This window comes from Anabrus simplex, chromosome 3 (genome assembly GCF_040414725.1).
Source record: "Anabrus simplex isolate iqAnaSimp1 chromosome 3, ASM4041472v1, whole genome shotgun sequence".
Classification (NCBI taxonomy): domain Eukaryota; kingdom Metazoa; phylum Arthropoda; class Insecta; order Orthoptera; family Tettigoniidae; genus Anabrus; species Anabrus simplex.
Genome location: NC_090267.1, coordinates 444,662,926 through 444,676,260, shown reverse-complemented (window position 1 = coordinate 444,676,260; position 13,335 = coordinate 444,662,926). Strand labels below are relative to the sequence as shown.

Genomic DNA, 13,335 nt, shown 5'->3' with positions numbered 1-13,335 from the left:
CTTGTCAATTTGGTAAGAGTAATATAGAAAATCCAGCCAGTATTAAAACACGTCCATTTCTTGTAGTACGATTATGGACGCTCCAACCACGTTAGAAAGCTTTTTTGAAAACTGTACGTTATGTCTATCGCATTTTGCCATGGAAAAATGGTTGCAATAATTCTAAATTTGTCTGTTGGCCCAGAACAGAGCAAAATGTGGCTTGCAGATCTGATTAGCAGAGATAATAGTGCGCTGGCCTTCTGAGCCTAATTTAGCACGTTCGAACTTGGCTCAGTATTTGAAGGTGCTTCGTCAGCCGCGTGTCGGTAGATTACTGGTACGTGAGATACTTTCCGTTTGAAAATAATTTTTCCTGCCAAACAAGTAGCGCGTAGCCTACGTGCATAATTTAAACGTCAATTTGAAAAATACGGAGACACCAAGAGTTCCATACTAGTGGGATTCAGAGCTGCTCTCTTGTCGGACATTATATTGCAATATGTTGAAATTAACCTCCCACTATCAACATTACCGGTAATAACTGGGATCCATAAAGCTTTCCTTAAAATGCCCGTCTTTTGATTTCAGGGAAAGAAGGATGTCAATCACATCAATATGTTTGTTATAGATACATAAAAATAAAATATGATATTTGAATGCAAATATGCTATCAACTATTTTCTTACGGTGATGCTTTCATGGCCCATACTTGTAGACATGGTAAGGATTTTCGGGCTTAAGCCGTGTCACGAAAACAAGGTATAACTCTTTACATTTCGCAGAGAAAGTTGCTCCGCGCCTTCAGAAAATATCTTGACGGTTCACGAGAAAGACTTCTGCAGTATTGAGGGTTTGAATTTAAGAATGCTATACCGTTGGAGCTGTAGTGGTACGCTCATTCGTCACCAGGTGTCTGGTTGTATGCTAGCACAGCGCCCCAAGCGGGAGCTGACGACAACATTAATCTCCAAGCACGGCCGACTGGATCCAGGCTGCGCTAAGGAGCTAGCTAGAGCGACGCATCAAGTCGGTCGTGCTCCAATCAAGATGTTCTATCACATCGGGTGTGCGTAAGAAGTAACAGAGAGGACATCAGATGAATCAGGAATGAATGTGGCAGCAGAAAAGTACGGAAACTAAAAAAACCTAATAAAATAATAAAAACTGGGGTGATGAAATCTTCCCAGGTAAACAGGTTAGATTTGCGGGAAAAAGATGAAACTGTGCCTGAAATATTTCGTCTTGTCATGAGTTAGAGACGATTTTATTTATTGCCTATAGCCCTTCGCTTTGATGATGAAATCATGATACAAAGCAGTAAAGCACTTGACAAACTGGCGCTCTGAAGGAAGGTATTTGATGAATTTGTGCAGAGATCTTTGAATAACTACAGCGTAAGAGTTTATGTTACACTGGACGAAATGTTAGAATCTTTTGGAGGAATGTATTTTTCCGGAAGTACATGCCAAACAATATGGCAAAATACGGTTAGAAATGTTTACTGTAGTAGATGCCAGAATGTTTTATACACACAATATTGAAGTGCACTGTGGAAATAAACCAGAGGGACTTTTCATTTGGATAACACACCAAATGCTGTTGTGGAGAGGATGACTTGACCAATTCAAGGCACTGGTGGGAACGTGACAATAGACAATTGGCTCTCCTCCATGCCAGTTGCAAACGAGTTGGCTACTCAAAATAATTTGATGGTCGTAGAAACATTGAAGAAAAACAAGAGGCAATTAACTTTAGAAACTGGTCGTGTCTTAGGCTCCTAAGAAATATCGGAATGTCACCCTTCTATTGACGATACATGATTCTGATGAGATTGATGAAGCTTTCGGGAACCTAAAAACCTATTGTTGTGACTTTCTGAAACCTTGCCAAAGACGGAGTGGATGTCGTCGATCGCATGAAGTCTGAGTAGTCAGTTGCAATAATTTCATTTCGGTGGCATGTTAGAATACTTTCTTCTCTTTTTGACATTGGTGGGACAAATTCAAAATCATTTCCGAGTTGCAATACTGGAGAAAAGCTCTCAAGAAGAAAATACCTCAAAACCTTGGGCCTAGATATCATAAAGACACACATGACTGTAAATGCCTCACATAATGGTCTGAAAAACGATCTGCGACTTAAAATTAGGAAGTATCTTGAAACTGAAAATGGGGCGCCAGCATTATTGCAGAACTGGTGAAAGGAAAAATGTGTTTTTTCCCAAAGAAAAAATATATTTTTGACTGTCAGATGTGTAAAATGTGTGTCACCAATTTGTGGGGAGCACACAATAACACTCTTGTCATCTGTGCAATGGCAACAAAGGGACAGCCACCGAAAATATTGACATCTATTGAGACAGCTGGATCTTAAAGAAATGCGATTCTCAAACTACTGATGTGTTTGAATGGCTAGTTTATAGCTTAGATAAGTGGTAATATTTATTTTAATTATTACTTTATTTTAAATGAACGTTGTGTAGTCGGTTATTTGTAAAAAAAAAAATAACACAATATTGCCACTACTAATGATAGACAAATATAACGTTGAAACAGCAGTATGTTTTACTGTTAAGTCTAAAATGTTTGTTTGTCGTTCATTTCTATTGTGTACGTTAATAAATTGATAGTTTCCATTCCATTTCCTTGTATGTTATAAGCTCAATGTAAGATGAAACTGTAAGAAATAAACACATGCATACTTCCTTGCATTAAACTCTTAATAAAAAGTGGGAATAAGGTAAAAAAGAGAATACAAAGAAAACGCAAAAGAATCAGAAATATTTCATAAACATTTTCTTAATCACACCCTGTACAATAGGTGAGCGCCGCGCTCAGCATCGACCATCCGCGTCCGTCCGGGAGTGTCTACAACGGCGGGTTCATATAGTTAGTTTCATATACAATAAGCCCTTTTATATTGTTTTAAAATTATTTGTAACATCCAGCAACCCGGTATCTAAATTAATGAGAGTAAAATAAAATGTAAAATAATATTCGCGCGATTGTGTAAAAGCTATATGTGTTAATAAATATAATGCTTTTATTTTGCTTTCAAATATATGGTGTTAAAACATCTAATGGATGAATTAATAAACTCGGCCGAAGCCGCGGGTACATGCTAGTTGAAAAATAATCTACAATATTGTTTGGAAGTACTAATTAAATGTAACGTAACTAATCTATTTTACTGATGGTATGTTTTCTTTCTTCATTATACCCAATCAAAGAGCGCGGTTGAACTTGTTAGCTTCTTCTTCTTCTTCTTCTTCTTCTGGCAAAGTGTTTTAATATGAGGAAAATTGCGCCCCGTTGGGTTCCACATCAATTCACCGACGTGTAGAAAGGTCAGCGGTATGCACTGGCTGGCATCCAGATACCACAACGAAGGAGACGCACTTCTGCAGCGTATTGTTACCATTGATGAGACGTGGACACGAGCCTACGGGCCTGAATTAAAGCGTCAATCGAATGAATGGCGTCACCCAGGTTCGCCACGTCCAAAGAAATGTCGACAATGGCCCAGTCGGGTGAAGCTTATGTTGATTGTGGCATATGACTACGTGTGTGTTATGTGTTATTCTTACTCATGCTGTGCGTGAGGGACATACCGTCAATAGTGACTACTGTCACCGATTTCTGGAGCGACATCTACTTCCGGCTATGGCGGCGGAAACGTCCACATTTATTGCGGGACGATCGCCCTATCGTGTTGTCATGACTCAAACAGTGTCAAGCTCTTATTGCAGCGGTGGAACACCCTCCGTACTCACCAGACATGAGTCCTTGTGACTTCGTCGTCTTCTCACAAAATCTCTTCATGAAACAGCTGTGTTGATTCTTTCCTTCTCCTGTCCATTATTTTCCAGTTTTCATTTTAGCTTTCTCCGTGAATGTATGATTTGCAGGCAGAGTTCAAAAAGCTTTATGATTCCTGATGGTATCCTCTGTGGCATTTATTTCTTGTAAATCACGCTTAATTTCTTCTAACCATTTGATCTTGACTTTCGTTGAATTTATTACAGAATTTTAGTTAAACTATTATTGTCCATTCTATAGATGTGCCATAGGATTCCTAGCGTCTCCTACGTACGGTCCCAGTAAACTTACTTGTTGCTGTGTACTGTTCTGTAGTTTTTCTTATAATTCATATGCCATCTACATGATTGGGACTACATATGTTCCTAAGATTTTTCGTCATTAATTTTAGAGTGGAATTTTAGAGATGTGGTTTTGAAGGCGTATAATGGTTTTTGCAAAACAACTGTCTAATGACGTTTTGCATTAAGCGATGTTACTCTTTAATTGCAGCGATTCCATATTACTCTGTACAGCTTCTGGAGTTTGGTGGCTCTTTCTAAATTGCCTTATTGTCGAGTCCAGATAGTTGTATGATTTTTCCGAGATACTTGAAGCAAGACAAATATTCTATTTGTTCCAGTTTATAAATAGTATCTTGCTTATTATTCTCAAAACCGGCCATATTCAATTTTTGCCTTAATACTGTGGATTCAGCCAGTCTCTCCCACTCATAAATATATTCAGAAATACATTCTGTGTTGTTAATCCGCTAGAATAAACATCTGAGGTATAGTTATGTAATCTCTGAATGGAGATGATCAGAGTTACATAGATGTTGTAATAATGCTAGTAGCGGTCTGTGCGCTTGTGTGTGGGTGTTTATTGTAAAATGAACACACTTTGCTAGTGGAACAAAACATTGCCATGTTCATATTAGCTTCTGATACATCCTCTCCCTGATCTAATATCCAGGTACCAGGTGTAGTAATCCATCATATTAGCTCACTGGCAGATGCTCTCCCGGGCTCATCCAACCATATGTCCGTACAATTTACAACATACTGGACGTTATCTTTCTCCAGTTTATTATCCACTGTTTCAATCTCATTGCGCTTTCAAAAGTGTACCACTGATATTTTTCGATGGCATAAAGTTAGGGAAAAAATTCAACTTCTATTTATTATTCACTAATTCATTCACATTATGCCATCCATAGTTTATCTTCTTCTTTTCTATTTTCGCTATCTAAGCAGTAGGGAAAGTTTTTGTTCATCTTGTTTCTTCTTTTCTTGACTTCCAGTAGTTCTTAATTCTTTCAGATGTGATTACCTTACCTCTTTTTCATATATTGGAAACACTTGCAATTGTATATGAATCTCATGAAAGTTTTGTGTTATATCGTCTACTATTCCAAACTCTTCCATATATATTGTTTCTTACTCCTTGGATCCTCTAGTTGTCATTCTTGCTCTTTCAACCATGGTTCTTGGCACGGTGGTAAAAATAGACGAGCAGTTACACACAACATAACCGAGTTTATTATGATACAACAGTAACAGCACTAAAGCAAAGATACAGAGGTTTCTAACACACAGCCCTCTTGATATCGAGTCCACAAAAGAAAAGGCGCGGCATCACGCTACTCGTGACGAGGTGTACCCTGATGCATGCTGCCATCTTCCTAACATTTCTCTAAGGCGGGTTGCGGACATAAGAGGTAAGATATGAGACGTACCAAATAATGGACAAACACTCGTTTTGTGAATCTACTGTTATCCATCCCCTTTATGTGACGAAAAGTTTTAATCTCCTTTTTTCTGTTCGTGTCTGAAATTCTTTCATTCACCTCGTCCTTTATAGATCTTTATTTCTCCTTTGTCTAACCTCTCCTTCCTCCGTTTTTTCAATGGTCCTCAGATTTTCCTCAATAATTCCCCTTCATTTTTCTGTATCTCTTCTACTTGTATTTTACCGGTTTTCACAGAGAATATGCATTGTGTGGCATACAGACTCTCTGATGGTATTACTGTGTTGTAGTGTTTGATTTTAGTTTTCCTTGAGAGATTATTCTTATTATAGATATCTTTAGGGAGTTGGTATACTAGTTTCAGTTTTCTTGCTCTTGGTCTGTTTGTTTCCTCATCGAATCCATTAATGTAAATTTTTTCACCTAGGTATTTGATGTTATTAACTTTGTTGATTTCGTCGTACTCTGCATTTAGCACTGTGAGCGAATCTCTAATACTAGTCATGAAGTTAGTCTTCTCAAAACATACCACAAGTCCAACGTGCCCTGCTATTTCTTTCAGAAGATTGATTAGTTCTAATGCAGTCTCTTTACTTCCAGAGAGGATTGTTATGTCGTCAGTGAAGGCCAAACAATTTACACCATCACCTTTTCACTGTGAACCTTATCTCATGATGAAGTCCTTTTTATGTCATTTTTGCGTACTCCTATTTCCTTTTATATTAATATTATTTTCAATGACATAAAATGAGGAGGAAAGTCGTCGTACATTTCAAATATTTGAAATTAAACACGGGGGGTGTAATAATAATATTGTTTTACTTATTTTTTTAAAAGCACAAACAGTACGCGGCAAAACAAACGCCGCATGAAGTTTCTGTAATTGCACTGGTACAGTATGTGTTCAAAATATGTACCATCACGTGCCACACATTGTTCATAATTTTTTTGAATATGTTCATGAACATAGGTTGCTGTAAGGATAAAAAGATAGCGTTATCTTCTCCCGGAATTTGGGAATATTTGGTAGGTCTTTAAAAACATATTTTTTTCAGAGTGCCCGATATGTAGTCAGCTGGGCTTGTAACGTCCAGGAAGCAAGAAGGGTACGGAAATGGAATTCCATTAGAAATTCGATGATCTCTAAAGTGTCTTTGCAAAAGGACAAGTGACTCCGCCGCGGTGCGGGCTGTAGCTCCAACTTGCCGGATCTTTATCGTTGGAGGGGTAAGTTTCGAACGCGACATAAACTGCGCAATTTCCGTACGATTATTGTAATAATGAGGTCTCTATAGAATACCTGGTCCACTGTTTTTCGATCCTGCGCGGTATCCTTGAAGACGGCATGAGATACCAATATTTTTTTCAAATGATTTATCAGTATGACCAACCCTTTTACGCACGTGTACCCCATTTACGTTGTGTCCGACCACACTGTATTCGGGGTATATCACAACTATACCGACAAAAAAACTCAGGGATGCATTTCGTGTTTGGCTAAGAACGATGGCACAATCGGAATGGCGGATAAAATGTTATTTTCGTCAAATTGAGGTTACTTTGTTGCTTCCGGGCGGGCGATTCAAAATGACGAACTCTCCGTAATTATTACTCAAGAGTGCAAGCTGCTGTCGTGCTTCACGGAAAAGAACGAGTGGGAGGGGAACTAGGGTGGAGACAGAGATAATGCTTCGCGCGTGTCCACAAGTTTCCTCGTTCGACTTGTACAGGATTGTCCTTGACTCTTACAAGCAACATCCGCACTTTGTTTATTAAACAGCCGTAACTGCATACATAGTACAAGAACACACTGTAACTAAGACACACTTGTCACTTAAGGAATGCACCAGATCGTTTGTTAGTTGCCGTAACGTTCTATATTATTTAACATGTTCGAAGATGCAAGGCATGAAGGCCTTTGACATTCTTAATACTACTGATTTTATTTCAACTTTATTATGTCCTTTAATTATGTTTATTTAAACTACACATTCTGGGAAGACAACAGGAATATTCAGCAAAGACGTTGGACGTGGCATGAAAGGGCCGAGGATGACTACCGTGGTGACCCTCAGTTTAGGGGTTACGTTTCCGGAGTATCCGAGGAATTTCATGGCATGTCCATGGAGTACGTTTGATTTTTTCTTTTCTTCTTTCTTATTAATATTGTTTTGTTTCCTCATTTTTGTTCTCTGCGTGTTTTCTTTTTCTTTTCTTTTTTCTGTACAGTATGTAGAGTTTGAAAGAGTGAATTTTGGCATGGGCTGAACATGTTATTTTTCTCATTTAAAGGATCAAATGGGTATTATTACTGTAGATCTAGAGAAAAATAATAAAGTATCATATATCGTATCATATCACAACATTGTAAATGAAATACTGAACGAAGGAAACAATATGCCCAATTTTTTTAATTACAGTAGATGCTCAATATGTCCCCCTCTCACTTCGATGCGCAGTTCACAACGGTGTAGTAGAGACCTTTGGACTCTGTTCAGGGTGCATGGTGTGTGGTGAACGACCTGGAAAGCTGCCTGTATTCGTGGTAAAATTTCATCTTCTCTTTTTGCGGGGTTCGTATAATAGTCAATTTGTGCAGAACGAACTGTACACTTCCTACTGGAGCTGAGAAGAGACTACGCGAAAAGCTCCGAGCATTACTTCCGTCACCCACTTCCCCTCCCTTCCATCCTCTGACGCACAGCGACAGGCAGCGGCTGGCTTTCTGGCAGAGCAAATATGGCAAGTTCGTCAATTTGAATTGCGTTCCCGGAAGTAATAAGTAACCTCATTATCTCGGAAAGTATAAATATCTTTGCCAATCCGATTGCACCATCGTTCTTAAAGTAACACAAAGAACATCCCTGATTTTTTTGTCGTTATATTTCTGGTACACCATGTATAGGTTATGTCCCATCGACACACAAGAAGGCGCCATGTAAAACTGGCCATGACTGGTTCTCCAGATAATGAGCAAAATGAAATTAGAATCGTAAACCCACGAAATATGAGTCCTAAAACTAAACAATATTAAACAGATAGGAACACGGGACATAAATATAATACAATGAGGATGTTAATGAAAGTAACTGAATAGATAAAGTACAGACCACAGTAGTTTTCAAATATGGATAATCACGCTTAGGTATCTCAACAATACAAATTTAGAATCCAGACGCTTTGCGTACAGTAGCGCGCTAATTCTTCAGCTTGTCTGTTAACAAACGAACGACTTTCATGGGAAACGAGTCACGGCAACCACAGCCAAAATACACCAAAAAAATGCATTTTCTCGAAAACCATTAGTTACGAAGAAAATTCATATATCTCTTTTAGTAAATTGAATTGCATGGCCACGTGGTGGAATCCACTTTTCCATATGACCGACAGTTTACCCGTTACTTTGGTCGATGTAGGGCAAAAATTGCCCAAATTTGGAACATACCACTGGAAAATCCCCATTTTTCCTAAACGGTGAAATACAGGGTGTGATGATGTTAAAAACGTTCAGGTATGATCGAGGACTGCAAATGGATCAATTTCAGTATTCCGGAAGCGATCGAGTCAAAAGTTAAACAACATTCTACTCATTTAATACAGTTTACCTGCACAAATTTCACAAGCTGCTCCATTAGCAACAAATGTTCCAAATGGCGTCCTTCTGAGTCAATGCAGACATTGCATCGACGCACAAAGTTCTTTCGTGCCCGTTCGAATATCTCCGGTGTCGTTTGAACAGCATAGCAGGCACCGAAAATTCTTGCCAATAGATCCTCTCCAGTCTCGACAGATGTCTCATACGCAGGGCTCTTCACATCACCCCGGCATGTTAAATAACTACTGCGGGACGAAAATCCGACACTCCAGCGTCGGACGTTAAACTACTTGAACTGTTAATAACTTTTGACTCGAGCATTTCCGGACTACTGACCTCAAATTGATTCATTAGCCGTCCACCATCATCCCTGAAAATTTATAACACCATCACGGATACAGCCTGTAGATCAAAATCAAAAATATCCCATGCATAACTCAAGATTTCAAGCTATATCTTTACCAAATTTCAGTTAATCGGTGCAGTAGTTTTAGAGTCTATCCGGAACAAACAAACAGACGGACACCATCCTAATTTTATTCCCACTATATATTGGCTCGTTAATATACGTGCTCAATTTTCTACAAAATAAATATTCCACATCAAATTTAGAAATATTTTCCAGTGTACAGGAATTAAGTCATCAATTTTGAACAAACCAGAATTTGAATAATATATTTTAATTACTGAAAACAGAAATAGTCTGAATGTCGAGGGGAAGGTTAAAGTGATCGTTTTATCCGTCAACCATAAATACAAAAAGGTTTCAGATCTGAAACTTTAATTACTGTAAAATGCACTCTGACTATAGAGCAGTGTGTAATAACATAGATCCAGTGAACGTGGCGGTTTGACAGACAGTGACCGAAAGGAACAACAATAAAAGCAGGTAGAACATGTAAATTTATTAATGCATAAAACACGGAGATGGCCTTGCTGGACAGATTTATACCTCGCCACGGGCAGACAAGCTGGAAGAAGACTGATATATTAATGTGGCGAGGAGATAAAGTTTATGAACTGTAACGTTAGCTTATGTAAGCCTTTTTCCAGATTAACACCAACCATTTCGATTAATACTGAAAAATTAATTATAGCCAGGTTTGGTTTATGCATTAGATCTCAAACAAAACAAACCGTGCTTCAACACTGGCTCGGTCTGATGTTTTAATAAGGCTTTATAAATATGGCGTACCAATGACGGAAAAACATTCTGAAGCTCCCCCCCCCCTTTTTTTTAAAGTTGCTGTAAGTCGCAGATACGACTTACGGCGACGATGGGATAGGAAAGAGCTAGGAGTGCGAAAGAAGCAGCCGCGACCTTAATTAAGGTAAAGCCCGTTGTGAAAATGGGAACCGACGGAAAACTATCTTCAGGGCTGCGTCAGTGGGGTTCGAACCCACTATCTCCAGAATGCAAGCTCGCTACTGCACTGCCCTAACTGAACGGTCAATTCGCTCGGTACTGCCATTCTCCCAAAGCTGAATTCTTAACTATTTGAATTACTATTTACACTGTCATTGTATCGACTAAATTCAAAACAAAATTATCATGTGTATGAATAATGTTGGATTTTTTTGGCTGAATGGTCGGTGAACAGGCCTTCAATTCAGGAAGTCCTGGGTTCGATTCTAGGCCGGGCATTATAATTGCGTAGGATTAAGTAATTTGGTTCGGGAGTGGGCGTTATTATTTTTAGTAATTCAATTATCTATCATCTACACACATCACAGAACACTACCAGCTACCACAGAAACACACACAACTGAATATACCCCTCCACATAAGTCTGGCGTCGGGAAAGGCATATTGTCGTAAAACTGGGCTATTTCCACATCATATACCGACTAAAATAAGTTGAAAAGAGGGCTAGTATGCAAGGCCGTACCCAGGAATTTGTTTGGATAGGGTTAGGATTTGGAGGGGAGGGGGCTTTGGAAAATAAAATGCATAGTAACATTTTTTTTACATGCGAATAGATTTTAATAAAATAATTATATAGTTTTAGAACAGTACCATCTAAAACTCAACAGGTAAAGTAGAAAGATAAATTCACAGTGTTCTGGTGGATATAACACGCTTTAACATGTGCGTGCAGTGCGACACAAAGACTTCTCTCATTTGTTTAAAAGTAGAGGTAACAATATGTTTTACTGCAAGTATTAAACATATTATTTTAGAGGCTTGATTCATTAAAAAAAAATCTTCTAGCGACTTGTCAAAATAGTTCTATATGTTAATTGAAATTTATTTTTATGGTGCAAAATGTATTAAGAACATAAAAAGTAAACAATTCGTAAATCTCACCAAAATTAAAATTCCCATTTATGTTTTCAGTAAATTTGCTAACTATATTAATAGGTAAACACACATAAACATGGCACAGATTTCGTAGGCTGAATTCATTTTTCTTTGTTTTGCTAATTTTCGTTTTTGTAAACTGTATATGCTGTTTAAGTTTGTCAATTTCACTTTTAATTCGGAGTCGGTTTGAACCCGCCTCACCTTCCCAATGGGCACGGCCTTGCTAGGAGGAAATTATATACTACTCCATTGTATTATTACTGTACATATATTATTAAATGGGTGGTGTTATGCATCACTTGGCATTATTGCTCCATCTGGTACCTAAGTTTGTATAATTCATTGTGCTAACTTTTGTTCTACATATGCTTTTGCGGCAAATGAACTTTGACCAAACGCCAATCCCTCAATCAATAAATTAAGATTTTGTATAAAGTAATTAACCGCTATTTTAGAGTCTGAATTACGCACCGAAATTGCAGGCATTTGTCAAAGACATCTGTAGAAGAATATAATCCATATAACACATGATGTGGTATGTGACAAAATATTACCCCGTTCTTCAATGAGTACTAAATTTTGTAGAGTGCCGTATTATATATTGCATTGATTTTTAAAACTAAATTAAATAATAATTAAATGACAATGTTGTTGGATAGTAAGTGATGTAAAATAAAAAGCTAAAGAAACTTCTATAAAGTATCATATGACCAAGAGCCATTATATCAGTTGACAATATGTTTAAAATATCACTCATCTTGATACATGAACACGACAATTAATGCTTTATCTTCATTTCGGTATATATCACTTTACATTTCACAGGAAAGATGAATTAATACAATGTTGCGTTTGTGTAAATATCTCAAAATTTACTTTTGGCGCTTCGTGAAGGGATGCATAATCCTATCCAAATGAAATATTGTATTTGATCTGTTATGTCTAGTTCATCATTGGATTTTCAGCGAAAATATTACGTCCTGAAGTGTACAATCGTATAATACAGGCCTAAAATGACTTGGTCTGCACAGTTCATACACATCTGCCAAAATGCTTTTCTAAGCTCTACATTATATGAATATAAACAAATCTTTCAAATAAAAATTTAAAAGAAATTGATCGAAGCTCTTTCAATGCCACATCTTGACTATTGTGATGTTATTTTCAGTTATGTGAGGCCAAAATTGTTTCTAAGACTGCCGCATGCTCAAAATGCATGTGTGAGAGATACATGTAATTTAGGAAAATACGACCATGTGTCATTATCATTCCTAGAACTAAAGTGGTCGCCACTCTATGTTCATCGTAACAATCGTACTTTGTCTCTCTTCCATCGAGTTCTTACAACTCTTCCCCATCTTAACTTTCTTCTAGTTTCCATTACTTTTCCAATGTTCATAATAGAGATACAATGGCTCAAGCAACACACCTGCTCGCCACTCCTCGCCATCGACTACCGCATGTAACAACATTTCTGTGTCTGCGGCAGAACACCGGATGACGTCAGAGTAATACCAACTACAGTGTCATTTAAATGAGCGTTCGGAGGTACAACACTTTGCAATTATGGTCTTTCACTGACAGTGATATTATACCAGTAATATTAAAATAAGTGCTGCAGGGAGGAGCACTGCACGGTGTTGCCACATTTTGCATTCCTTCCTCCTTCCCTTCGCTTCCGCCTTACTTCTTCGTTCGTTCTGACTGCAGTGTTGTGTTGTACGTAACTCAGAATTGAAAGGTTCGCAACTCCAAGAAACATAAGCCGGCCAGCAGGCTTAATTCGTTGGCAACTGCAGTGGGTCCGCTCACGTTTCCATCGCAACCATGCCCCTTACTCCTTTCTCCCTACTCAAGCATGCAATAAACGGACCTCCCTCTAAGAACTGTCAGAACGCATCTTTGA

At 38.1% G+C, this 13,335-nt stretch overlaps 1 protein-coding gene across 1 annotated transcript in view; it reads right to left on the bottom strand.

Moving 5' to 3' along the window:
• Positions 1 to 13,335, bottom strand: part of LOC136867422 (dipeptidase 1-like) — a 445,798-nt gene that overhangs the window by 139,336 nt on the left and 293,127 nt on the right. The window lies entirely within an intron of this gene.